The 26,582-nt window shown below is 30.5% G+C and overlaps 1 long non-coding RNA gene across 1 annotated transcript; it reads left to right on the forward strand.

The window, feature by feature from the left end:
- The first annotated feature begins 471 nt into the window (after nt 1–471).
- Nucleotides 472–22,882, forward strand: LOC125615163. Its single transcript, XR_007345711.1, has 3 exons — nt 472–866; nt 18,308–18,311; nt 22,692–22,882. It is a non-coding gene; the product is annotated as an uncharacterized LOC125615163 (long non-coding RNA).
- Nucleotides 22,883–26,582: the final 3,700 nt, after the last annotated feature.

The raw sequence follows: 26,582 nt of genomic DNA on the forward strand, positions 1-26,582 counted from the left end.
ATTCTTCCCATAAATGAACATAAGATGTCCTTTTATTCAGGATTTTGTTCAAGCACTTAACACAGTTCCTTGAACATAATAGATGCTGAATTAAAATTTATTGAGACTAAAAGGAAAAACAAAAATAGAGCCAGCATGATTTTACAGCAGATGTGCTTGTGTTTTGAAGAGGCATTTGGTGTACATGTGTTAGCTTCAGGTGACATTATTAGACTGGAAGTATACACAATGTACATTTTTTTTTCATCTGCCATTTCTCTGATCAAAGAAGAGATTGAAGTTTGTTGAATTTCCTTTCCTTTTTCAGTTCACTAAATTGGATTGCCATATAGTAGCCTACAGATTTTATTATCTTTTATTGTTGGTTATGTCATTTTTAAAAATTTTTGACTTGTTATATATGACAACAGAATACATTACAATTCATAATGTATATATAGAGCACAATTTTTCATATCTCTGGTTGTACACAAAGTAAAGTCACATCCTTCATGCATTCTTACATGTACTTAGGGTAATGATGACCATCGCATTCCACCATCTTTCCTACCCCTATACCCCCTCCCTTCTCTTCCCTTCCCTTTTCCCCTTTGACCTATATAGAATTCATTTAATCCCTCCCGCCACCAGCATATTATGGATCAGCATTCTTAAATCAGAGAAATCAATCGACATTTGGTTTTTGGCTATTGACTAATTTGATTTAGCATTATATCCTCAAGCTTCATCCATTTACCTGCAAATGTCATGATTTTATTCTCTTTTAATGCTGAATAATATTTTATTGTGTATATAACCTCATTTTCTGTATCCATTCATCTACTGAAGGGCATCTAGGTTGGTTCCACAGTTTATTTATTGCGAATGTGCTGCTAGAAACATGTTGATTATGTTCTTATTGAATTATTTGAGTCATTTACCTCATCTGAAAAATAATCTTTGGTAGTTTGACAATACATTTTAACCAATAAAAAGGAGGAATTCATATAATTCTTTACCATCTTCTACCCATCTTACCATTACAAACCATGAATCTGGGGCTTGTTTTTCCCCTCTCTGTGAAATTTAAAATCATCCATATTACTTATTTAGACAGTTTATGATGATGAGATAATATATTCTCTGGTCACTTCCTCAATTATTCTTTATTAATATGTGTATTCCTCTGAAATATTAAAAGCTGTAATGTATTTAAAACTTCCAACTCCCCAATCTTGAAGTTGGTGAAGGTTGTGCATCTTCTTTTTTTTTTTTTGACTATCATGTTTGTTTTTACTTTCCATTCACTAAGCTGCTTGCAACTCCTTTAATATGGAGGTGAGGAAGAGGAAAAGTTAAAAAGAGATAGAAAACGTATTTCTTGGCTGACACAGTATAAAATGTATTTGATTCTTTCATTTTTTGCAGATGTCTAAACACAACTCTTTTGTCATATTCAATGAGTTTTTCATAGACTTTCTCCTTATTGTGGAAATCTCTGAACTAGAGACTTCTGACTCCTTTGATGATTGCTTTGTAATTCCAGTTTCACCCATGGTTCTCTAAAGGTTATTGTCATTACTCTTAATATTCCTAATATTCCTAATCCTAATATCCCTCCAGTAATCTCTTGCTTAACTATCTTAAATTAACTTTTGGCCCATTCCTGGCTTGCGAGAATATCTTTTACCCATCTGGTATGAAACTCCATGGTTTTTAGTTGTTGTTGTTATAGCACATTTCAACTAGATATCCCCCTTCGTTCTTTTTCCTCTCAAGTGGTAGTTCATTGTATTTTCTCAGACTCTAAGAGGAAATTCTCAAATTCTCCAGTGATTTCTCTCTAAGCTCTAGGAACTGAAGAATCATCTCTGTTCCTATTCTGTGCTGATTTGACATGACAGTATCTTTAGAAAAAGCCTCAGTTTTTATATTACCCACAGTGAACTAATCCTCATACAAACTAGTTTGGATCTTTTTGGCATAGAAAATCTAGACTCTCACTTTGAAATATGGCAGCAATTTACCCCTGCTCCTATAAATGGAAAAGTCTCTACATTTCTCTGTTTAAACAGCTACATGTATATTGGGCCTGCTTTTCACCAATATGCCTTTTGTCTTTTAAATTTTATGTACATAGTGACATTGATTTTAATATTGTTGTATTTAATCAATCATTATGTTTTTATCTTTTTAATATAGTTTAATGAATCAGTTATGCTAAATAAAATGAAAACTTAAAAACACTGTTTTCACACTTAGTCTTTTAATTCAAGGTATATTTAATTTTTTATGGAAAAATAAGTATCCCACTCTGTTATTTTTCAACAAGGAAATCTAGTTATTTTGTATTTTGATTTAGTTTATTTATTTTTTATTAGTTGTTCAAACCATTACAAAGTTCTTGACATATCACTTGACATATCATATTTCATACATTTGATTCAAGCAGATTATGAACTCCCATTTTTACCCTATATACATATTGCAGATTCTCATCGGTTACACATCCACTTTTTTACCTACTGCCATACTAGTGTATGTTGTATTCTGCTGCCTTTCCTATCCTCTACTATCTCCTCTCCCCTCCCCTTCCCTCCCCTCCCAGCCCCTCCCTTTCCATCTTCTCTCCCTACCCCATCTACTGTAATTCATTTCTCTCTCTTGTTTTTTTTTTTTATTTAGTTTAGATAGTAGTGCTTTATACCACCACATGTCATTTCTACAGCATAAGGAATATTCATATCCACATACATTAGCTTCTGGGTTCTTTATTCTCATTTTAAATCTATTTTTTTTCTTATAAATAAACAGGACATATTTGTTGTCTGTGCTTCACCATAAATGTTGTGGCAATTGTTTTTCTTGTTCTCTGAAAAACACTGCCTTAGCCATTCTTAGATTTTTATGCTTTATGAGTTTTGAATTCTTTCTTAAATTACTATGAAAATTTGGTGCTTTGACTATAATTATTAATATTCCTTTTATTTAGAAAATGTGTACGTGGAGAATTACCCTCTTGATATTAATTTCTATATTGACTAACATGGTACAGGTAAGAGTATGCCCTATTCAAAATGCTTGGGACCAGAAGCATTGTAAATTTTATTCCTTTTATTTAGAAAATGTGTACGTGGAGAATTACCCTCTTGATATTAATTTCTATATTAACTAACATGGTACAGGTAAGAGTATGCCCTATTCAAAATGCTTGGGACCAGAAGCATTGTAAATTTGACAAATTTTTAGGTTTTAGAATATTTATATATGCATAATGAGATATCTCAGAGAAGACCCAAATTTAAAAACAGAATTCATTTTTCTTTCCTATACATCTAGTAAACATAATCTGAAAATAATTTTATACTATATTTTAAAATAATTTTCAAATGATGGGAAGTTTGTGTACACTGAATCATCAGAGAGAGAAGATACTCAGCCACACATAGGGCAATCTGTGGTTGTTTGGCAACACTATCATTCTTGAGTGTGACTTTATATGCAACCTATAAGCAATCATTTTCTTACAGTTATTCATAGAAAACAGTTAACAGTAAAAATATGACATAGGATTAATACAATGAAAACATAATTGCACAGTGTACTGAGCTGCCCAGTAGCATCACCAAAATACCTGTGCCAGTTCTTAAATACAGCAACAGGAATGATATCTTTGCACCATAGAGAGGAAAATGGGGAACCAAACATCACAGGGAGGAGGCTGTTATTGGTCCTTACACTCTGCACATGTGCTATGTCAATATCCTGGAAACTAGCTTGTGAACTAGAATATGGGCACCTCAGGAAAAGACAAGATTAAGGGATTTGGGAGAATCTTTTTTTCCCATGGGTACATTGAATAAATTCATTTTTTTAACCTGCTTTTTGGCTATGACTTGTCACAGAGGCCAGATGTAGAATTTTTCACTTGTGGCCTCATCTCAGTGCTCGCAAGTTTTGGATTTAAGGAGGGTTTGTGTATTGTTCCAAAAATGTATGTATTTTTTATGAAATGCATTTTTTCAAAATTATTTTATAATTTTTTTTTAAATTTATCCCTAAATGCTTTAGAATGTTCTTGTAATATTGTTTAATGATAAGAAGTAATCGTAAATTTATTAATCATATCTTATTTCCTCCTATTAATTAGTAGGCGAGGAAGAAGGTGATCTGCTATGTGGTAATGATAGACTTACATCTGGAAAACAAGCTAATGATCTTTGCTGATGGGGGCATGCTTCTATATGGCATGCTTTTACAAGAATGTTTATGTTTATCTCGGTTATCTATGGGAAAAAAAAATGGTCCGTAGTTTTATTGACATGGCTCCTTACAATATGTCACATAAACTATGTAACTCTAAGTATAGCCTGCTTTGCACTATCACTATAACTTCTTCAGTGTTTATGAAGTGCTTGTGTACATTCATATGTTTACATAGGGACCCTGAGGTAGTTTGAAAGGATCTGATGAGTTTGTTCATAGTCTCAGATCTCTCCCTATTTTACCTTTCCCTCTTGATTATTTAAATCCTTCAGATAATTAAACTGGATACTGGATAAGATCATCACTCAAATAAATATATTTTGAATGTACTTATGAGTGTTATTTTGACAAATTGCTCATTTGTGATGTATCTAGCAATACAGATCTGATATATTAAAATATTTTATATTTGTTAAATATTTTGAAATATGCTAATTTCATGTAAACTTTTTATTTATCAACTTTATTTGTTGATACACTTAACTTTCAAATACTGAAAATTTATAAGTATACTAATATGGCTCCAGAGTCATTTTTACATGTAATTCTAAGTTCCTTTGGTTTATATGAATTGCATTGATATTAATAGCAGAAAAAATAGTTAAAGAAAAGTTGTGATGATGTACAATCTCACATGTTTTTCCAAAATAACTTGAGTGGCTTGTGGAATAATTTTAAGATAAATTAATGGTTGCAGAATAATTTTAAGATACATTACAATTTTGTCATATATTGTAAATCAGATTGTTATTTCTAGTTTTCTTAAATTTTTAATCATTACTGTATACAATAATTTTATGTTTTCCGAAATCTACTGAGCTCATGTGATTTTACAATTTTAATTTATGCATCATGATTTACAATTGAATTGTATATGTGATTGAAATTTATGTTTAATATTAGGTATTCTTTAAAATCTGGATGTAGATTCTGAAGCATCATGAAATATATTTTTAATATATATGTTTGATTTTTCTTTAAGAATTTTTTTTTTAATTTGATGCTAGGGCTTGAAAAGGGGCTTTATACATTCTAGGCAACTGCTCTCCCAGTAAGCTACATTTAGGCTCAAGAATTTTTATCTACATGTTTAAAAAGTAAAACTGACTTACTTTTTCTTTTCACTTTAGTTCTTTTCCTAACTTTTACACATATTCATGAAAACATCATAATATATTGTATACTTTTTTAAATTTGTTACAATTTTGTATAAAATAGGAATTAGTACTCAATAAAAACCTGTAAAATCATCTGGTATATCAATTTTATGAGGAATATTTTTGACTATCAATTCATAATCTACTTCTTTCAATATTCCTTATATAATTCTGGTTATCACCATTTTTCTGAATTGTTTCAGTTTCATGTTAGTTTTCAAATTAAGTAATTTAAGATCATGCATATTAATTTCTTTGGAATACTTTTTATGATCCACTTATCCATGTCACTTTATTTTTAGTAGCATTGGTTTGTTTTTTTTTCTTTTTTTATTCATTAATTTTTTTTTATAATTTCAAAAAACTAGATATGGTTTTGCTTATCATATCTTTTTCAGTTTAACTTCTATTTATTATTTTATGTTTTTAAGTTGTTTTTAGTTTCTTAAACTGCTTTCATTTATTATGCTAAATATTTTATACTTTAGTTGAAATTTATTTTTTAACTCTATTTTACCTGTATTTTAATATTTTCTTGAATGTTTTAAACTTCCTTCTGTCATAATTCCCTTACTTAATGATGGGATTTTTAGATTGAGAGCTAGAGCTAAGTATGTCATAATTTCTTATCTTTCTAATCAATAAATTATTTGCAACACCTTATAATACTTTTGTACTTGTATGTAGTCTTTAACTTGAAAAAATTTATATTTAATTAAGAATACATATTTAGAATTTATGACGATGCACTACAAATATTTACTGATATGTCACCACTGCTTGAAAGTAAGGCATACGTATGTTTGTTGAATGCATATTTCCATTCCCATCTGTGTGTATTCTACGTATTCACCAAAGCTCTAACCTATTAGCATCATATAGTTTTAATACCCTTTCTTAATGTTTACTTTGTAGGTACTTTATATATACTTTTTTCTTTAGCTTATAAAAGTTAATTTTAGTTTGTAAATTTCTGCATTTTATTGTTTCAATGACTTTTTTGAGGCTCTTTAATCACATTTGTTTTTATATGGAATTTTGTTATATCATCTAGTTTTAAAGTCTTTTACTCTTAAAAGAATGTTCTACTTTTTCATCAGAACAGCATATTTATGTACAGTATACACATTTTATTCTGTTCATTTTGGTTTATATCTGAAGAGTCATAATATAAATCTTTATTAAATTCTGTATATTTCCTATTATGCAATTCAGTCAGTTATTAATGTGAGAGAAAAGGCCTTGGTATCATAAGAAATTTATTCTATTTATAATGTTTTTTTTTCTTTTTTCAATATTTGAAGATACATACATAACTTACGTTACACATGAGTATTTTCACATCCCTATTTACTCATCTTTTGTTGGTGAACATTCTTTAACTACTCTATCTTCATGTCACCATCTTTTTAATATGGTTTCATACACTAGGGACTTTGGTAAGCTAAAATTGTCATATGGATTACATGGAATCAAAGAGAGAGAGAGGCTAATGCACTGTATGTAGGCTGCTATTTTACAGGTTAGAAAAGTATTGGACATATGAAATTTTCCTGCAACATTTTATTGCATGTCAGTGTGTCCTGTTGTTAAGAGGCTATTTAGGTGGAGTGGGCCAGACCACATGTTGCTATGGGTTTTCTCCAGTTTCATGGGCATTTTCATATTTATTAAATACAAATGTTGTATGAAGGATGCCATTCATATTCAAATGGCATCAAGAAGCAGCTTCTGTGGCAGCAGGATATGTATGATTTTTTCACAATGGTGCCAGAAGAGGTTCTAGAAGTGGGAATAAAATGTCAATTTGGGAAGAAATTTCTGGAGACCTAAACTAGAATCCATTCCTTCAACGTATTCAACCTATTTATGTGCTCTGATATTCCATGTTAGATAAACTTCAGTTTGTTAAAATACCCAAAGTATTTTAGTGTTTTCTGCCTTTCATATTGTCATAATTGACTCAGTCTTGAGTACTAGAAGTAGTTCCAGGATACATCAGTGTTGGAAATGTGAGTTAAATTGATTAATCTCTTAGATTTGAAGGTAGGTATATGAAGTAGACAAAGAAAAATGGGTCTCTAGTTATCCACTCCATACAGTGACAATGTAGTCATTTCATGAATGCTTGTATCCTCTTGGGATACGGAACCTCTCAAAGTGAGTGAACCTGTGTCAGTGGTTGCTCTGATATTGGGCAAGGAATAAGAAAACCATGGGAGGTTACTAAAAATTGTCTAATAAGTGACTATTCCTGAGAGTATAATAACTTTTTAAGAAATCTGCTATTTGATGGAAAGGACAAAATAGATATCAAAAGGTAGAAAAAAACCTTTTGTTTAATTTAGATAGTAATATCAAAGAAGAGGAACTCTTTGATGTATTTGTTTTAACTTAAGCAAAGACATGAAAGGGAGGAAAACGATTAATATTTGAGGTATGAGAAGAGAATATTTATGCATGAGAATACCTTCAGATTAAGAGATAGATCATCCTGCTTCACAGAATGTAATAAAAGATTGAAATGGGATTAAATCACATTATATCGTTTGCTGTTAATTTTCAATAAATATTTGTTTAGTATTTTTCTAGAGAAATTTACCTTAAAGACGTTTAACTTGCAGGGGTATATTTCTGAAAATTATTGGAAAGAATGTATAAATAAATCATTGTAACATCTTAGACAGTTTTGTTAAATGATCAACTCTTTTACAAATATTGACTGAAAGTAGAAGGGAAGATATCTCACCAATGATTCATTGCTTCAAATGCAGGATTTGTCCCATAAGAACAATTCAGAAGATTAAGCCAAGATTGTGATGCCAAACTTATAACAATATAGGCTATTCCTTCAATGGTAGTCAATGAAAAGGTACAGGATATATGGAGTATAGAACAAAGTTAGACACACCTCAGTGCCAAAGATAAGATACTTAATACTTTAAATCACAGGGAAACAATTGAGTAAACTGAGATAATAACGAGACATTAACAAATGAATTAACATTAACAGTTTCAAATGAAGTTTACATTATATGTGATCAATATGAATTGAATTTCCAAAAGGCAAAGACATGATTGTTCATATTGTAAAGAAGAACCATTAAAAATGATTTTCATGTTTTATTTTAAGTTAAAATTTGAGATATCCAAGAGCAAAAGAAAATACATAATTAAGAAAAATACAGCAAAGATTTGAAATTTCCAGTAGAAATTATAGAGAATAAAAGTCATAGAAAAGTAGCTCATGTAGATGCTATTAAAAAGGTAGCAAAAAACAAGTTTTATTCATTTTATTGAGGGTTATATAATCTCAACTACACCTGAGATACCAGGAATGAATAACATTCCAGAAAGTAGAAAATGTTTTCAGACAAGCAAATCTTCAAAGAATAGGTAACTTCAAAGATGTGATCATCAATAAAAAGATCACCAAATGAAGAACATAAATCTTACCCACAGATCATATTCTAACAGAGGAATTTAAACTTTGTCAGAACTAAAATAACAAAGCCTCCAACAATTTATCTACCAATAACCAAGACTCAGTGTAAAGAAATAGAAATAAAAGTACCTTTAGATTTTAACAAATTGGCTTATATTTGTAGTAAATGACATACAATGAGGAATGATATTGGCCAAATCATATTGCTACTTTGTGTGTGTTCAGATATGTAACAACCAATGCCACCATTATGTACAACAGTACTGCACAAATTTAAAAAAAGGCAGAAAAATGATATTGGAGAATTTAGTGTGAAATGAGAAATAAATATAACATAGTAATAGAAAGTCATTAGAAAACAAAAACACTGCTTTAATAATCTCAAAGAAAACACAAATAATATTTATTTTCATATCAAAGTAAACATTGTGGTAAAAATATGAACAACAATGCTTAATCCATTTCAGCATAAGATTATGTGGATTTATAGAATTTTATTTTCCTATATAATCATAGGCATTTAATACATGTAGAATACATTATTGTTATATATAATATTAGGGTCATATGATAGAGAAAATATATGCATGGGACACGTTTTTATATTTAAAACTTCATCCTCAATATTCTACATTTTCTAACAAATTATATAAACTATACAAAAATCCATACTCAAATGAAAATTGGAAATATTGTTATTAAAATTAGTTGAATTGAAGAATTTTTTATATGGAAAAGAATTAAAGTTAAGATGTTCACATATTCATCAGTTTTCTAAATGCCTAACAAAGGTTTCCATTTAGATACAATTTGTAAATAACTGACTTCATAAAATATATGGAAAATATATCAAATAATACTTTGAACTTAATTGTATGCACACTTAAAATAAAGCATATGGGTAATAACATTTCACATATTTAATTTTAATTTTGTTTTTTAAATAATTTGTTTTAGGTTTAGTTTAACACAATAACTTTATTTTATTTTTATGTGGTGCTGTGGATGAAACCCAGTGCCCCGCATGTCCTAGGCAAGTGATCTACTGCTGAGCCACGACTCCAGGCCCTATTTGACACATTTTAAATAAAATAAAATTCAAACATATTTGTAAATATTCAGTAACCCTACTAATAATGTAACATATAGTCAAAATTTGTGTATGACAACAGGCATTATTCCAGAATAAAAAATTTATAAAAAGTGTTATAAGCACTTTGTGGGTATTTTACCTTAAAATGATAGTGAAGATTACTTGTTATATATTTAAGTATTTTTTATTAATATTTATTGAATGTTCTTTATTGCAGGATATATTCAAAGTTATGAGGAGTACGTAAACTGATTTTAGGAAACAATGTAACAAAAAATAAAAGTCTTCAAATGATTCATTTTTGTCCAAAATAAGAAAGAGAAGGACTGTCTTATTCTGCCATCAATTAAATAATATTATGTATCTATATCTGTAGATGTAGATATATAGATATAGATATGTATAGCTATAAATAATGATACCAAAGCCAATAATATGTTGTTGTTCTAAGACTTAATTAGAAGCAATATAATTTATTCCAATGTCTGTATTATACATAAAAGTAAAACAGCTCTGAAAAATAAACTATCTAAAAAATGCATACAAATTACCTTCAAGAAAAATAATTTGAAAATTTGAATTTAATCATAAATCAGTTTTCAATTTCTGATGTCAAAACACTCTTATAGGCAATATTTGTTGACATGTTCATATAAAATAAAATATCAGTGATAATAAATATCACTTATATTATCATTGTGTCTATTCTAATAAATTGCTTTCCAACAGTTGACTTATAGAAAGAGTTATATAATGCTACTTTTTTAGTCTTATAATATTATGTTCCTGATAACGTATCATAGCTCTCTGTGACTCTTTCTATTCTAATTTTGAATAAAATAAATACTAAAAAGATATAAAATAGAAAAATTTACTTCTCTAGATTCCAAGAATGAGACTACACTAGTTAGATTTATCTTCAGCTGTAAGTTACTGGTATACAGGATGAAGAAATAAGATAGCAAGTAAAAAGATATTTCACACTCATAAAACTCTGAGCAAGCATGGCAGCTAAGCTTTCTCCCAAACACACAATCACACTGACTCTGGCTTTCTCCTTCATCTGAAGGTGTGTCCCTTGTTTTGATATAAGACAGTGCTCTATTTCATATCACTCAAATATGTAAATAATTACATTAAAGACAGCTGTTCTAAAGGACCCAATGAAAAAGTAAAGATTGCCTAGATAATTAAGAAGGCGAAATTGCATTCAGTATATTGATAAGAAACCTAATTTACATATAAAAGAAGAGACACATTAAAACTTACAGGATATAAAATGATATGCCATGTTATCACTTTCTGAAAAAAGCTGAATTAGCTGAGTTAATATCAGATTAAAAAAAAAGATCTCAAAACAAAGGATATTGACAGAGAAAGGGCTATTTAATAATCACAAAGGTGTCAATTCATCAGGAAATCATAAAAGATCTAAATGTTTATGCACCTAATACTAAAGTTTCGAAATATGTGAAGCAAAAGCTAATAGGATTGTAAAAAATAGACAAATTCACAATTGTAACTGAGGATTTAGATAATTCTCTCCCAATAATTGATGGAACAGGTAGGAATTCCGTAAGAATACTGAAGACAGGGTGAACACTATTAACAAGATTAATGTAGTTATATTTTTAAAATACTTCATCTAACAACAGCATGATATACATTCTTTTCAGGTATGAATGCATATTTATCAACATAGACTCTATGCTGGGTAATAATAAAAGTCTCATTGAGGTTAAAATACAAATGCACTAAAAGGATAATATTAAATATTAAAAATAGCATATCAAAATTAAAAACATAGATGATATGGACAAATGATTTTAAAGACATAACTTGCCAAAGATCACTTGTAAATAAAGTGACTATATATATATATATATATATATATATATATATATTCATTAAAGTAATTAACTGTGTAGTTGAAAAATTCTACTCACAAAGCAATTTTTTAGGTTCAGATAAATTCATCAGAGCTCTAACCATCCTGCAGAAATGTTTCTCATAAAATCAAAAAGGCATGGATTTTATTAGCCAATGTATTCACCAATGTTCTGAAACAGGACTCAGGCAAGTTAATTTGTTGCAATAGAATAATCAAGGTTATCAATAAAAATGTTTATGTTTCATAAGAAGCACATTAAAATTACCTGAAAATAAGTGATGATAAGTTAAAATGTGGAACATAAACCTCCATGCAATCAACAAAATAACACCTCAAAAAACTGAAGGTAAGAACTCAGCATAGGAATTAAAAAATATAATAAAAAGTGCTCACTTGATCCAGAAAAGGAGAACTGAAAGAACAAAAGAGAAAAGAACAAACGGGACAAAGAGAAAACAAATAGATGACGACGTATTTCAAACAAAATTTATAAATATTCACATTGAGTATAGTCTAAGCATCACACTAAAAATGACCTCAAGAAAACTGCAAACCACTGTATTTATTAAAATACATGCAAAGATTCTTAACACAATTTTGTCACTAATATGTAAATAGATTAAATGTAACTATCAAGTAGCATTTATTCTATGAATGTAAGGTTGATTTAACATCTCCACATTAGTACATATAACTCAACAGAGCAATAGATAAAAAAAGTAAAAACTTAGGGTCATCCCAAGAGACACAGTAAAAACACTGTAAATTTCTGTCATCCATTTCTACTAAATGTCTTGCTTACCTATGAATAATAGGAGAATTCCTTAAAATGATGAAGGACATTTTTAAAATACTTAAGGTTAACATTATACTTAATGGTGGAAGAATGAATTCTTAGCTCACATTGGTAAAATAATGTAACATTTCCATTCTCATCACAGTTTTCAACTCTATACAGGGGATTTCAGAAAGTTTTATAAGGCAATAAAGGAAATAAGCATTCTTCTGAATTAGAAAGCATGAAAAAAGTGTGTCTCTATTCACAAACAAGATTTTCAGCTTATAAAATTTTGTAGGTACAACAAAGTGGCCATTAGAAATAAACACCTAAACTTTAGCAATATTAAAGAATATTTACATATATAATTGATTATGCTCTATATACTGAGAGCTATAAAATGAACATGGAATATTTTCCAGGGTTAGAGCACATGCTAGAAAATAAAACAAGTCTCAGTAAATTTACACTGAAATCATAAAAAGTCTTTTATCTGACCAGAATGTAATATAATAGGAAATCATTAACTGAATAAATTTCAGAAATTTGTAAACACATGGAATAACACATTTATATTTTGGCTCACACAGCAAATCTTAGCATATATGAAGAAATGGATAACATACTTGCATCTTATCTAATTATAATGGAATAAATTAGAAATCAATGACAAGATATAAAACAGAAACCACTATAACACTTGGAGAATAAATATAAATATAGCATCTTCAACAAATGATTCTGAGAAAACTTGAAATCTATATGTAGAAGAATGAAACTTGAAACCTGTATCTCACCATGCACAAAAGTCAACCCAATGTGGATCAGAGACCTATGACAAATTCGTAGCAGGAAAAATCAGGGGAGAAATTTAAAAATTCTTATAAACAAGTGAGCATAGTGATACAAAATATCAAAATCCATGTGATGGTAGAATGCAATTCTAAGAGAAGTTTATAACACTAAATTCATACATTAAAAAAATAAAAAAGCAAGTAATCTAACACTAAAACTCCAGGCACTAAAATAAGAACAAATCAACACCAAAAGCAATTGAAGGCAGGAAATAATTAAAATATGAGCTGAAATCAATAAACTTGAGAATTAAAAAAAAACAAAAGGATCAATGAAAAAAGAGTTAGTTTTTGAAAGGACAAACAAGATTAATAAATCCTTAGTCAAACTAACCAAAATAAACTGACAAGACTCAAGTTAGCAAAATTGAATACAAGAAAAGAAATATTACCATAGACACTACTGAAATCCAGAGGATCATCAAAAACTATTTTAAAAATTTGTGTTCCAATATGCTAGAAAAATCTTGAAGATATTGACAACTTCCTAGAGACAAAATTTACCCAAATTAAACCAGGAGAATATAGAAAATTTAAAGAGGCCAATATCAAGAAATGAAATTGAATTAGCTATTGATAGTCTTCCAACAAGGTGAAGCCCAGGACTAGACAGATTCTCAGCCAAGTCATATATAAATAAAAATAAATAAAAAATAAATATTAAATAAATAAAAAGTGGAATACATTCGAAGAAGAAGAAGAAGAAGAAGAAGAACAACAACAACAACAACAACAACAACAACAACAACTAATACCAATCATGCTCAATTTTTTCTAGGAAATACAAAAAGAGGCAACACTAGCAAATTCATTCTATGAATCCACTTATCTCTTTTGATACCAATACCAAACAAAGACACATCAAGGAAAGAAAACTTCAGACCAATATCCTTGATAAATGCAGTTGCAAATATTTAATAAAATATTGGCAATCCACATACAAAATACATTAAAAAGACACTGTAGATTGATCAAGTGGGTTTCATCCCAGGGATGCAAAGTTGATTCAACATACACAAATCAATAAATGTAATTCATCACATAAATAAATTTAAGGTCAAGAATCACATGATTATCTCAATAGATGTGAATAAAGCATTTCACAAGTCCAGTACCCATTCATATTTAAAACACTAGAGAAACTATGAATAGAATGAATTATCTTTACATTGTAAAAGCTATATATGAAAAACCCAAGACCAACATTATACTGAATAGAGAAAAACTAAAACCATTATCTCTAAAACCAGGAATAAGAGAAAGATGCCCTCTCTCAACATTGTCCATGAAGCTCTAACCAAAGCAATCAGGCAAAAAAAAAGGAAATTCAAGAGATGCAAATAAGCAAAGAAGAAGTCAAGCTATGGCTATTTGCTGATGACATGACCCTATATTTATCACACAGAAAACCTCACCAGAAGACATCTAGAGCTGATAAACAAATTTAGTAACCTAGTAAGATACAAGATCAATACACATGAATCATCACTTTCCTATATTCCAATAATGAATCTGTTGAAAATAGAAATTGGGAAAACTATCCCATTCACAATAACCTAAAAAAATGTATGGGAATTAATTTAACCAAGGAGGTGAAGAACCTGTACAATGAAAACTATAGAACACTGAAGAAAGAAATTGAAGAAGACCTCTCATGTTCTCAGATAGGCAGAATTAATATTGTTAAAATGTCCACACTACCAAAAACATATAAAATAATCAAAACATTCAAAGCAATCCCTTTTAAAATACCCATGACATTCTTTATAAAACCAGAAAAAAAAGTTATGAAATCCATTTGGAAAAATTAGAGACCCAGGATTTCCAAAGCAATCCTGAGCAAAAACAGTGGCACTGGAGGCACCACAATATTGGACCTCAAATTGTAACTAAGGAGCTATAGTAACAAAAACAGTATGGAACTGACACCAAATCACACATGAAAACTAATGGAATAGAACAGAAGACACAGAGACAAATCCACATAACTACATTTATCTCATTCTAGGCAATGGTGTCAAAACCATACACTGGAGAAAATATAGCATCTTCAACAAATGATTCTGAGAAAACTTGAAATCCATATGTAGAAGAATGAAACTTGAAACCTGTCTCTCACCCTGCACAAAAGTCAACCCAATGTGGATGAGAGACCTAGGAATTAAGCCAGAAACACTATAACTTCTAGAGAAAAATATAGGCTCAACCCTCCAACATGTTGATTTCCTTAAGGCTCTTAAATGTCAAGAAAGAAAACCAAAATCAGTCATTGTTAAAACATCCAATACAAATTAAATCTTCTGTACAGCAAAAGAAGCAATTAAGAGCATGAAGAGTGAACCTATAGAATGGGAGATCTTTCCCACCAGATCTTCAGGATATTAATATTCAGAATATATAAAGAACTTGAAAATGCAACACCCCAAAAGTAAATATCCAATTAATAAATGGCCTAATAACTAAGCAGATATTTCTCAGAGGAAGAGATACAATTGTCAACAAATATATGAAAAAATGTTCAACATCTTTAGCAACCAGGGTAATGCAAATCAAAACTATATTGGGATCTCATCTCACTCAGACAGAATGGCAATAATCAAAAATACAAATAATAATAAATATTGGCAAGAATGTGGGGGGGAAAGGTCCACTCATACACAGTTGGTGGGACTGCAAATTAATGCAACCATGCTGGAAAGCAATATGGAGATTCCTCAAAAAAACAGGAATGGAGCCATGATATGACCCAGGATCCCACTCCTCAGTATGTATCCAAATATCTAAAATTAGCATACTACAGTGAAGCAGCTACATTAATGTTTATAGCAGTACAATTTACAATAGCCAAATCATGAAACCAACCTAGATACCCTTCAACAAATTAAGGGATAAAGAAAATGTGGCATATATACATAATTGAGTACTACTCAGTCAAAAAGAAAAAAGAAATTATGCCATTTGCCAGTAATGGGGGGAGCCGGTGAGAAAGAGAAATGGTAAAGTGGGGATTCCATCAAAAAAGAAGGAAGATTGGTGGAATAGACAGAGGGAATTGAGGAGGATGGAGAAGGAAAAGAGGATAAGGGAAGAACATTGGAATGAATCTGACCTAGCTTTCCTATATGCATATATGAATATACCACAGTGAATCTCACCATCCTGTGTATTCATAAGAAACTATTTTTTTAAATAGTGTAAGTAAATATCAGAAAATTAAAAAAATAAATCAATAGAGTAGAGGGAAGGGGAAGGAAAATTACTGGGGAACTGAATTAGAACACATTACATTCCATTCTTTCATAATTATGCCAAAATAAGTCCTAATGTTATGTATAACTAAAAAGAATGAAAATTTTTAAAAAAGAAATTAAATGAAATGGAAAACTCTTAGAGACAAATTAGTGCCTTTCCCTAGAAGAAATAGAAAAACTGAATAAAACCATGATAGAAGAAATGGATAATCTGACTAGAATTATGAAGAACAATGAGATTGGGTTAGAAATCAAAAACTATAAATATAGAAAAGTCAAAGTTAAATGACTGCATTGGATGATTTTAAGTAAAGAATTAGCACTAGTTATTCAAAAGCTTTCAAAAAAGGAGCATGGAACACTGTCCAACTCATACTACATGAACATTATTGTCTGATATCAGAACAAAAAAAAAAGACATTACAAAAAAAAAGTTATACACCAATACTTTTGTAAAAACAGATTCACAAAATCCATAAGAAATTACTATGGATTTTGTGAATCTGTGTTTACAAACCATATCTGCAAACAATTAAAAAATATTGCATCATGACCAGGTCAATTTATCCCGGGAATGCAAAAGATGTTTAAAATTTGTTAAGTAATTTTATATATGACATCAAAAGGACAGATAACAGAAAAGCACATATTAAGTGAATAGACATGAAAAAAAGTAAAATTCTTGTTTACTTTCATGATGAAAATTTTGAAAAATGGGCAAACACACTAGAAATTTTAAAAATGTACTTCAACCTATTTAAAACGATCTGTAATGACTGGGGTACTACTCAGTTGTTAAATCCTTTCTTAGCATTCTTGAGGGCCTACACTACATCCTCAGTACAACAAAAAATGAAAAACCAAACCAATTTAAACAAACAAATAAAAAAATAAAAATTAACATCATGCTTAACGGTGAGAGAATAAATGTTTTCCCCCTTGAACTGGGAATAAAAGAAGGACATCATCCTTTTGCACTTTTATTTAACTTTTTAATCGAAGTTATAGTAAGAACAATTGGATAATTTTTTAATTGAAATTAGAAAGGAAGTAGTATTCTCAGATAACATAATCTGGCATGCATAAAATCCTGAAGAAGTAACAATAAAAACAAAAAAATATTAAAGTTATATGATTCAAGAACAATACACATAAAGTGATTATATTTTATATTTTTTCAATAAACAATTCAAAAATAAATTAAGAAAGCAATTTCATTGAGAACGATTTTATGAAGAATGTAATACTGAGAAATATATTAAAACATAAACTTGTACTTTGAAATCTATAAAATATTTTTGAAAGAGGTAAAGAATATCTAAAAATAGGAAAGGCAACCATGTTCATTGTTCAAAAGATTTCATGTCGTTGCATAAAGATGATAATAATGTCTAAATTGATTTAAAAGTCAAAAACAATCTTTAATAGAATCCCTTTGGTTTACTTTGCAGAAATTGAGAAGATGAGTCTATACTACATATGGAAACTAAAGGGACCTAGAATAGACAAAACAATCTTAAACAAGAAAGCAAATTAGAAGAATCATTGTTACTCATTTCAAAATTTATTACAAAGGTACAATAATCAAGACAGTGTGGTTCTATCCCAAGAATAGATATATAGATCAATGGAATAAAGAAGATAGTTCAGAAATATACCCTCACATTTATGGCCCATTGATTTCTCACAAATATCTACACTATCTCTTATTATAAGCAATGTGTCTGGTTTAGTGTTTGTGTTTATATCTGTTCTCATAAAATGGAAAATAACATGAACAGTGCTTACATCTGGAGGATAAATGTTACTAAACAAAAGTTAGATGAAAGGGTCATTTTTCTTTTTATTTTACATTCTCTTTCTTCTCAATAGTTCTATACTGATAGAAATTCTTAAAATATACATGGATAAATTTGATGATTAAAATGTAAAATCAGAAAATAAGAATCTATAATCATGCAAACGGTATTGTTTTATTTCCATGCTACCATTTAAATATGATGTTTTCAAATCCTTTTTATGATGTAAGAAATCAAATGGAAATCAATGCCACTTCTTTGGCAAAGGCTAGTGTCATTCAAGGATAATCAGTTTCTATTGGCTAAACATAATATTTTTTAACCTTCCAAACTATTCTGGAATTGTGCATCTTACTAGGAAATTGAATTACTTGATTATGTGGTTTTATGAAATGTGTTGACAGGGTGTTGAACTGAATTTATTTAACCCTTCTTTCCAGTATAACTATATTTTCCTGTTATACATCAGATCAGAAGCAACTAATGTCCAACTAGAGAAATTATTATGAAGTTAAACACATTCCTTTTGTTTGTTGTTGTATGTCTCTAAGCTGCTTAAGAATTCTTTTATTCTGGCTTATATTTCTGCTTACCAATGAAAATTGCCATTTGGAAATTGCACTCCATTTATGTCCCCCAAATCCTAACACTTTACAAAAAATATATATACACCTTTTTTATAGTAAAAATTTAAAAAAAAACTTTAACTTTACTATTCATTAATGAGCATTTTTTTTCTAGCACCTAAAATGCCTGGGCACTGATGTTGAAACACAGAATGAACAGAATTATCCTCTGAGCCACAAGCAGCACCAGACCAGAACAAAGCTGCTACTTTGAAATTAAGGTTGAGAAAAACAAAGGAAAAGTTATTATATCAAAAGTTTACAACAAGTTATTGTCCAGGAAAGAAAAATTGAGCACATGACCCAACATTCACACCACTTTTCATTTAAAAACACTAATTAGATTAAAATACTCCCTCTTATGAAGAAATCTGGGAGGGAATGGGGAGGGCTTGGTCATAAATTTTGACAAACAGCTAACATGAGCTACGGGGAGCAGATTTAATTTTTTTTAATCAATGCATTTCTTCTTACTCTTTTAATCCAAGAAGTGAATTTCATGTGAAGTTTCCCTATGCTACAAGGAACAAAGAATATGTTGGCTTCGGAAGGCCTGTGAGTGCAACAGAAAGAGAATAAAACTATCTTCTTCTTGAACCAAGCTGAAAAGACAAAGTATGAAAATACGACACATATATTATAAATACAATGCATATAATGTATATATAATCCACGTACTAATCATACTGGCTGAGCCTTTTACTCTTCTCATCTACTGAAACTTTTCTACTTGGAAGGATTAAGGCAAATGTAGTTAAGAAAACTTATAAAAGGCAAAGTCCTGTTCCTTTGAGCTGGGAAGATAGTAAGTTCTGCATTGGTGTAAAATCCAAAAGAGAGTGTATACAGGGAATATATGATATATACTATAATTTTTAAATGTGCCTTCACAAGTTGGACTAAATTATAACTTCTGGTGCCACCATAGCACAGAAGAATATATGTTGTTATCAAAGGTGAGTATGAATATATCTAGAAGGAAGAGTCTCCCACCCACATGAAAGAGGAGGAAGATATTTTATTATTTTTATTTATTTTTTGTATGGTTTAAGGTGATAGTATGGTTTGTATTTTAAATGTCACACAAAAAGCATGAATGTTTAAGCCTTGATCTCCAATGCAATTATGTTTAGAGGTGGGCCTTTGGAAGGTGATGGGATCATAAGGTTCAGGCATCAACAAAAGATAATCTGGTTGGAGGAAGTAAGTCATTGGGTGTCTATTATGTCTCTGGCCCTTCCTTACCCCACTTTCTTCTCTTTGCTTTCTGTTCTCCAGGATGTGAGTACTTTGTTCTATCACCTACTCCCTGACATGATATTATGTCTCACCACAGCTGAGAAAAAAAAATAAGTAACCTAGTGACCCTGGGACTTAACCTCTTACGCCATGAGCCAAAATAAACCTTTCTCCTCTAAGTTTATTTTTCTCAGGTATTTTTTTCCACAGCAATAGCATGCTAACTAACACAGATGGAGAGGTGATAATGTTTCACAGTCACAATAAATTGTGAATTCCAGGACATGAGCAAAGTTTATTTACAAATATGAATCTCTTGAACAGGCCAGTGGAGAAGAATTTTAATAAAGAAAAATCCATAGGCATAATCAATTTAGTATCTTAGTACAGAACATAATATAATCAAGTAAGTTTCATAAATGATTGGTGAAGATTAAATAATTTGGAGCTCATTAAGTTAATGTTTGTCCTATCATATGAGTCAAAGAAAAGTAAAGACATACTTTTCATATCAAACTTTGTGTACTATAAAATAACTTTCTGGTATATGAAAGAAAATAGAGTAGAATATAACAAAAAAATAATGTGCACAAAATGAATTTCATGCTTCCCTAAAATTCACTTTTTGAATCCCAATCCCCATTATGAATGTGTTTGAATGTAGGACATTCAGAGATAATGATGTTTGTGCAAAATCATGAGGATGAGGCCATCAGGATATTATTAGAAGAGGAAGAGTGACTAGAGCTTTCTCAGTCTCTACCATGTCAGGACACAGGGTGGATATGTGCAATCCAAGAAGAGGTCCATCATATCAGGAATTGAATCAATTATCATCTGATCTTTGACATCCAAGTCTCCAGAACTGTGAGAAATAAAGTTGTTTTCTAAAGCCACACAGAGTGGCATTTTGTTATAGCAACCTGAGCTGAGACAGTGAAAACCCTAGATAGTTTAACATATCCAGGTAAATTTTCATAAGGAGCTGACAGGCCCAAAGCCTATAATTCAAAATGAAAAGTAAAACTAAACAAAAAAAAGGAGGAAAAATGCTTTTGAGAATAACATCTGTCAAGGACTTGTAAGTTATTTAATTTGGCTGGATTCTAAGATGAAAGAGTCAAATTCTGACTAAAATGAGTGAAATAGAGTGTAGACATTCATGAAGAGTATAGAGTTTGGAGACTTTGATAGCAAAGCAGTGCCATTGGATTATAGGTGTAGGTAAATACCAGCTCTGTACTTTGTGATAATTGTTCTGACATTGGTATTGCAATTTGGTCAGAAATAGTGAGATGGGTTAAAAGAAGACCAATTAGGCTATGTCATTTTCTAGGAAACTAATGATGATCGAATTGATGAAATTTTAATTTTGGGAAAAAGAATCAATTTATAGAAAATCATTATAATTTTTCATCTATAATTCTGAGATTAAGCCATTGCTCCAAGGTAAACTTAAATATACTCTCCTCCACAAGGATTTGTGATGTTGGCAGCTAGAACTTTGGTTTGTATTTCTGCTTTGCCAGGTGTCACCTGGATAGATTGTTCTAAAACGGAGTCTTAAAAGGTGATAGTGGCAGTTAGTTTTAGTTTTGATAGGTTTCCATTTCCCTATTGTTTACTAGTACTTGAAGAAGTAACCCCACAACTTCTTCAGGACATGAGAACTAGAAATGCAGCCCTTGTTACCTAGAGGTCTGTGTCCAGATCCACAAAAGGGCTCCTCCCACCTCCCAAATCCCAGTAATCCTCAAATTTCCCATAGTTCCCTTAACTTAGATGAAAACTCCTCTCTTTTATTTTTATTTTTTAAATTAGTTTTAATTAGTTATACATGACAGTAAAATGTACTACAATATATCATACATAAATGGAGTATAATTTCTCATTTTTCTGGTTGTACATGATGTAGACTCACATGGTCATGTAATTATATATGTACATAGGATAATAATGTCTGATTCATCCTACTATCCTTTCTATCCCATATCCCCTTACTTCCTTTCACTCCCTTCTACCTAAAGTATCTCTATTCTTCCTCCATAGCCCTTCCCATACTTATTGTGAATTAGCATCTGCATATCAGAGAAAATATTCAGCCTTTGTTTTTTGTGGTTTTTTTTTTTTTTTGGAATTGGCTTATTTTGGTTAGCATGAAATTCTCCAACTCTACCCATTTACCTATATAAATGTCATATTTTCATTTTTAAGGCTAATATTCCATTGTGAATATATACCACATTTATTTATTCATTCATTGTTCAAGGGTGCACATAGGTTGTTTCCATAGTTTAGTTATTGTGAGCTGAGCTGCTATAAACATTGATGTGGCTGTGTCAATGTAGTATGCCAATTTTCGTCCTTTGGGTATAAACTGAGGAGTGGGATAACTGGGTCAAATAGTGCTTCTATTCCAAGTTTTCTGAGGAATGTCCAGACCACTTTCCACAGTAGTTGTTTCAGTTTGCAGTCCCACCAGCAGTGTATGAGTGTATATTTTCCCCTACATCCTCTGCAAAATTCATCATTGCTTATATTCTTGATAATTGCTATTATAATTCTTGATAATTGCCATTATGACTGAAGTAAGATGAAATCTTAGAATAGTTTTGATTTCCATTTCTCTAATTGCTAGAGACGTTGTACATTTTTTTCATATATTTGTTGATTGACTATATTTTCTCTTCTGTGAAGTGTCTGTTCAGCTCCTTAGCTTATTTATTGATTAGGTTATTTGTTTATTTGGTTTTAAGTTTTTTGAGTTCTATATATTTCCTGGAGATTAATGTTCTATCAGAGATACATGTGGTAAAGATTTTCTCCCATTCTGTAGGCTCTCTCATCATGTTATCTAATGTTTCCTCTACTGAGAAGAAGTGTCTTAATTTTATACCATCCCATTTATTGATTTTTGATTTTACTTTTTTCACTTTAGGAGTGTTGTTAAGGAAGTCAGATCCTAGGCTGACATGGTGAAGATTTGGGCCTACTTTTTCTATAAGACCTTCAAAGAAGAGTTAATACCAATACTCCTCAAAGTATCCCATTAAATAGAAAAGGAGGAAACCCTACCAAACTCATTCTATGAAGCTACTATCACCCTGATACCAAAACCAGACAAAGACATATCAAAGAAAGAAAAATTCAGATCAATCTCCCTGATGAACATAGATGCAAAAATTCTCAATAAAATTCTGGCAAATCTCATGAAAAAAACATTAAAAAGATAGTCATCATGATCAAGTGAGGTATATTCCAGGGATAAAAATTTGGTTCAACATATGGAAATCAACAAATGCAATTCATCACGTCAATATACATAAAAAGAAGAATCATATGGTCATCTCAATTGATGCAGCAGAAGTACTTGACAAAACACAGAACCCCTTTATGTTCAAAACACTAGAAAAACTAGGGACAGTAGCAACATACCTCAACATTGTAAAACGTATCTATGGTAAACCCAAGCTAAACATCATTCTAAATGGAGAAATATTGAAATAATTCCCTCTAAAAACTGAAATAAGACAAGGATGTCCTCTTATACCACTTCTATTCAATATCATTCTTGAAACTCTAGCCATAGCAATTAGACAGAAGAAATGAATTAAAGTAATACAAATAGGAAAAGAATAACTCATAATATTACTATTTTTCAATGGCATGATTCTATATTTAGAAGATTCAAACAATTCCACCAGAAAACTTCTAGAACTAATAAGTTCAGTAAAACAGCAGAATACAAAAATCAACAACCATTAATCAGATACATTCATATACATCAGTGATGAATCTTTTGAAAGATAAATTAGAAAAACTACCCCATTCACAATAGCCTCAATAAAATAAAATAAAAAAACCTTGGGAATCAATCTAACAAAGTAGTTGAAAGACCTCTACAATGAAAGTACAGAATACTAAGAAAAGAAATAGAAGACCTTAGAAGATGGAGAGACTTCCCATGCTCTTGGATAGGCAGAATTAAAAGCATTATACAGACTTAATGCAATTCCTATTAAAATCTCAATGTATTCTTCATCAAACTAGAAAAAGCAATCATGAAATTCATTTGGAAACATAAGAGAACCAGAATATCTAAAGCAATCCTTAACAAGAAGAATGAAGTAGGAGCCTTACAATACTAGAAGTTAAACTATATTACAGAATTAGAGTAACAAAACCAGCATGGTATCAGCACCAAAACAGACACATAGACCAAAGTAGAATAGAAGACACAGAGACAAACCCAAACCCACCTAAATACACTTATCTCATACTAGACAAAGACACAAAAATATTCACTAGAGAAAAAAAGACAGTATTTAACAAATGGTGCTGAAAAATTGGAAATCTACATGTAACAAAATGAAAATTAAACCTCTATCCCTCACCCTGCATCAAACTCAACTCCAAGTGGTTAAAAGACTTTGGCACTTGAACAGAAACCCTCTGCCTAATAGACAAAAGCTCTCTAAAGTTAGTATTTCAGTTTTTGCCTATTTTGAAAACATTTAAAGCTGACTCTTTTTATTACAATTTTTTTCTATTAAAATAGCTAGCATATGTATATTTTCCTTCTCACAGAATCATGACTGGTACAGCTCCTATTAAAAAATAGAAGTGAAAATTCACTCTCAATGATAATTATATTCCTTAAAATTGCAACATAAACCACTGTAACTCATGGTCTAAAGCTAAATGATATCTGATGATTCTTTATGTCATTTTAATTCATATATTAATAGTAGTAGTACCAGGGATTAAACCCAGGTGCATTTAATCCCTGAGCCACATCCCCATACCTTTTTATTTTTTGTTTTGAGACAGGGTTTCACTAAATTGCTTAGGGCCTCACTAAGGTGCTCTGCTGGCTTTAAACCTACAACCCTCCTACCTCAAACTCCTCTCCTGAGCAGCTGGGATTAAAGGCAAGCACCAATGAACGTGGCTTATTGATATTTTAAATAGGAATATTTATTATTATTTTTGAAATTCCATTAAATTTTTAACTATTTAATGAGCTATATGGTAGACTATGTGATTTAAAGTTTGAGATTTAGAAAATATGTTTCACTGTTTTGCATCAAAAGAAGAGTTGCATCCAAGTTCCTGAAACAATTATGTATGCCATTACAATTCCAAAACATACCAATTCTCTCAACAGAGCACTATGGTTTCAATAAGCATCCCTCAAGAGTTTCTGCTTTAAAGCCTTGGTCCCCAGGGTGATGTTATTGGGAAGTCATGGAAACTTTAGGACGTGCGGCCTACTGGGGCAGATTTAGTTCAGAAGGGTCACATCCTAAAGAGGATTGTGGGACCCTGACTTTATCCTCTGCTTTAGCTTCCTGGCCACGAAACTCCATCATTGTCACTTGGCATCCCCACAGAGCCCTAGTATGCCTGTGCATGGATTGGAACCTCTAAAACCTTGAACTGAAATATGACTTTTCTGTTCATCAGGTCATTATCTCATGTATTTTGTTAGTTAAGAAAAGATAACACAAATAGTCAGTAGGAAACCCTCAGCTTCATATCTGCTTGACTCCCTCTGAGCCATTTACCAAATTTTATATAAAAAGAATCTCATGATAAGAATCCAAAGACATTACGAGAAAATAAGGGCTCTAGAATAAGAAATCAAAATTTCCTTAGTCATGTATAACACAGAGTAATATGTGTGTTTAAGGATTAGTTTTCCAAACTGAAAAGATATTACCAGTCAAAGCTTATGGAACTAGCATATGAATAGATTGTATCTATTTCGTTATTTGGACATATTTTTGGTTGTTTATACTCAATAAAATATGATGTAAAAATTTTTAAATAAAGCAAAATGTCTGAATACTGTGGGAGAATGTTTAGGTTGGCACATGGAAGGAGCCCAAATATGCCTCAGATGAATAATGTTTTTAAGGAATTTTGAGGGTATAAAATATTTTTCTTTAAAGCTTGTTTGTGATTATCTAAATTTAAATTTGGGAATGGAAAGGTGTTAAAACTTATTTGAGTATACATATGGCAATTTTTCTGTACAGCTGGTTTCCTTAATATAGAGGAACCAAGGTCAATTTTTTTGTTGTTTATCATTCTTTTAGCAAGTATATTTTGGTTCAGTGTGTGTCATGAATCAAAAATAATGTTATACTGGTCAAAGATGACCCAGACATAAAAGTGATATTTTTAAAAAAATTTGTTAAA

The sequence above is a fragment of the Marmota marmota genome, unplaced genomic scaffold (genome assembly GCF_001458135.2).
Source record: "Marmota marmota marmota unplaced genomic scaffold, marMar, whole genome shotgun sequence".
NCBI lineage: Eukaryota > Metazoa > Chordata > Mammalia > Rodentia > Sciuridae > Marmota > Marmota marmota.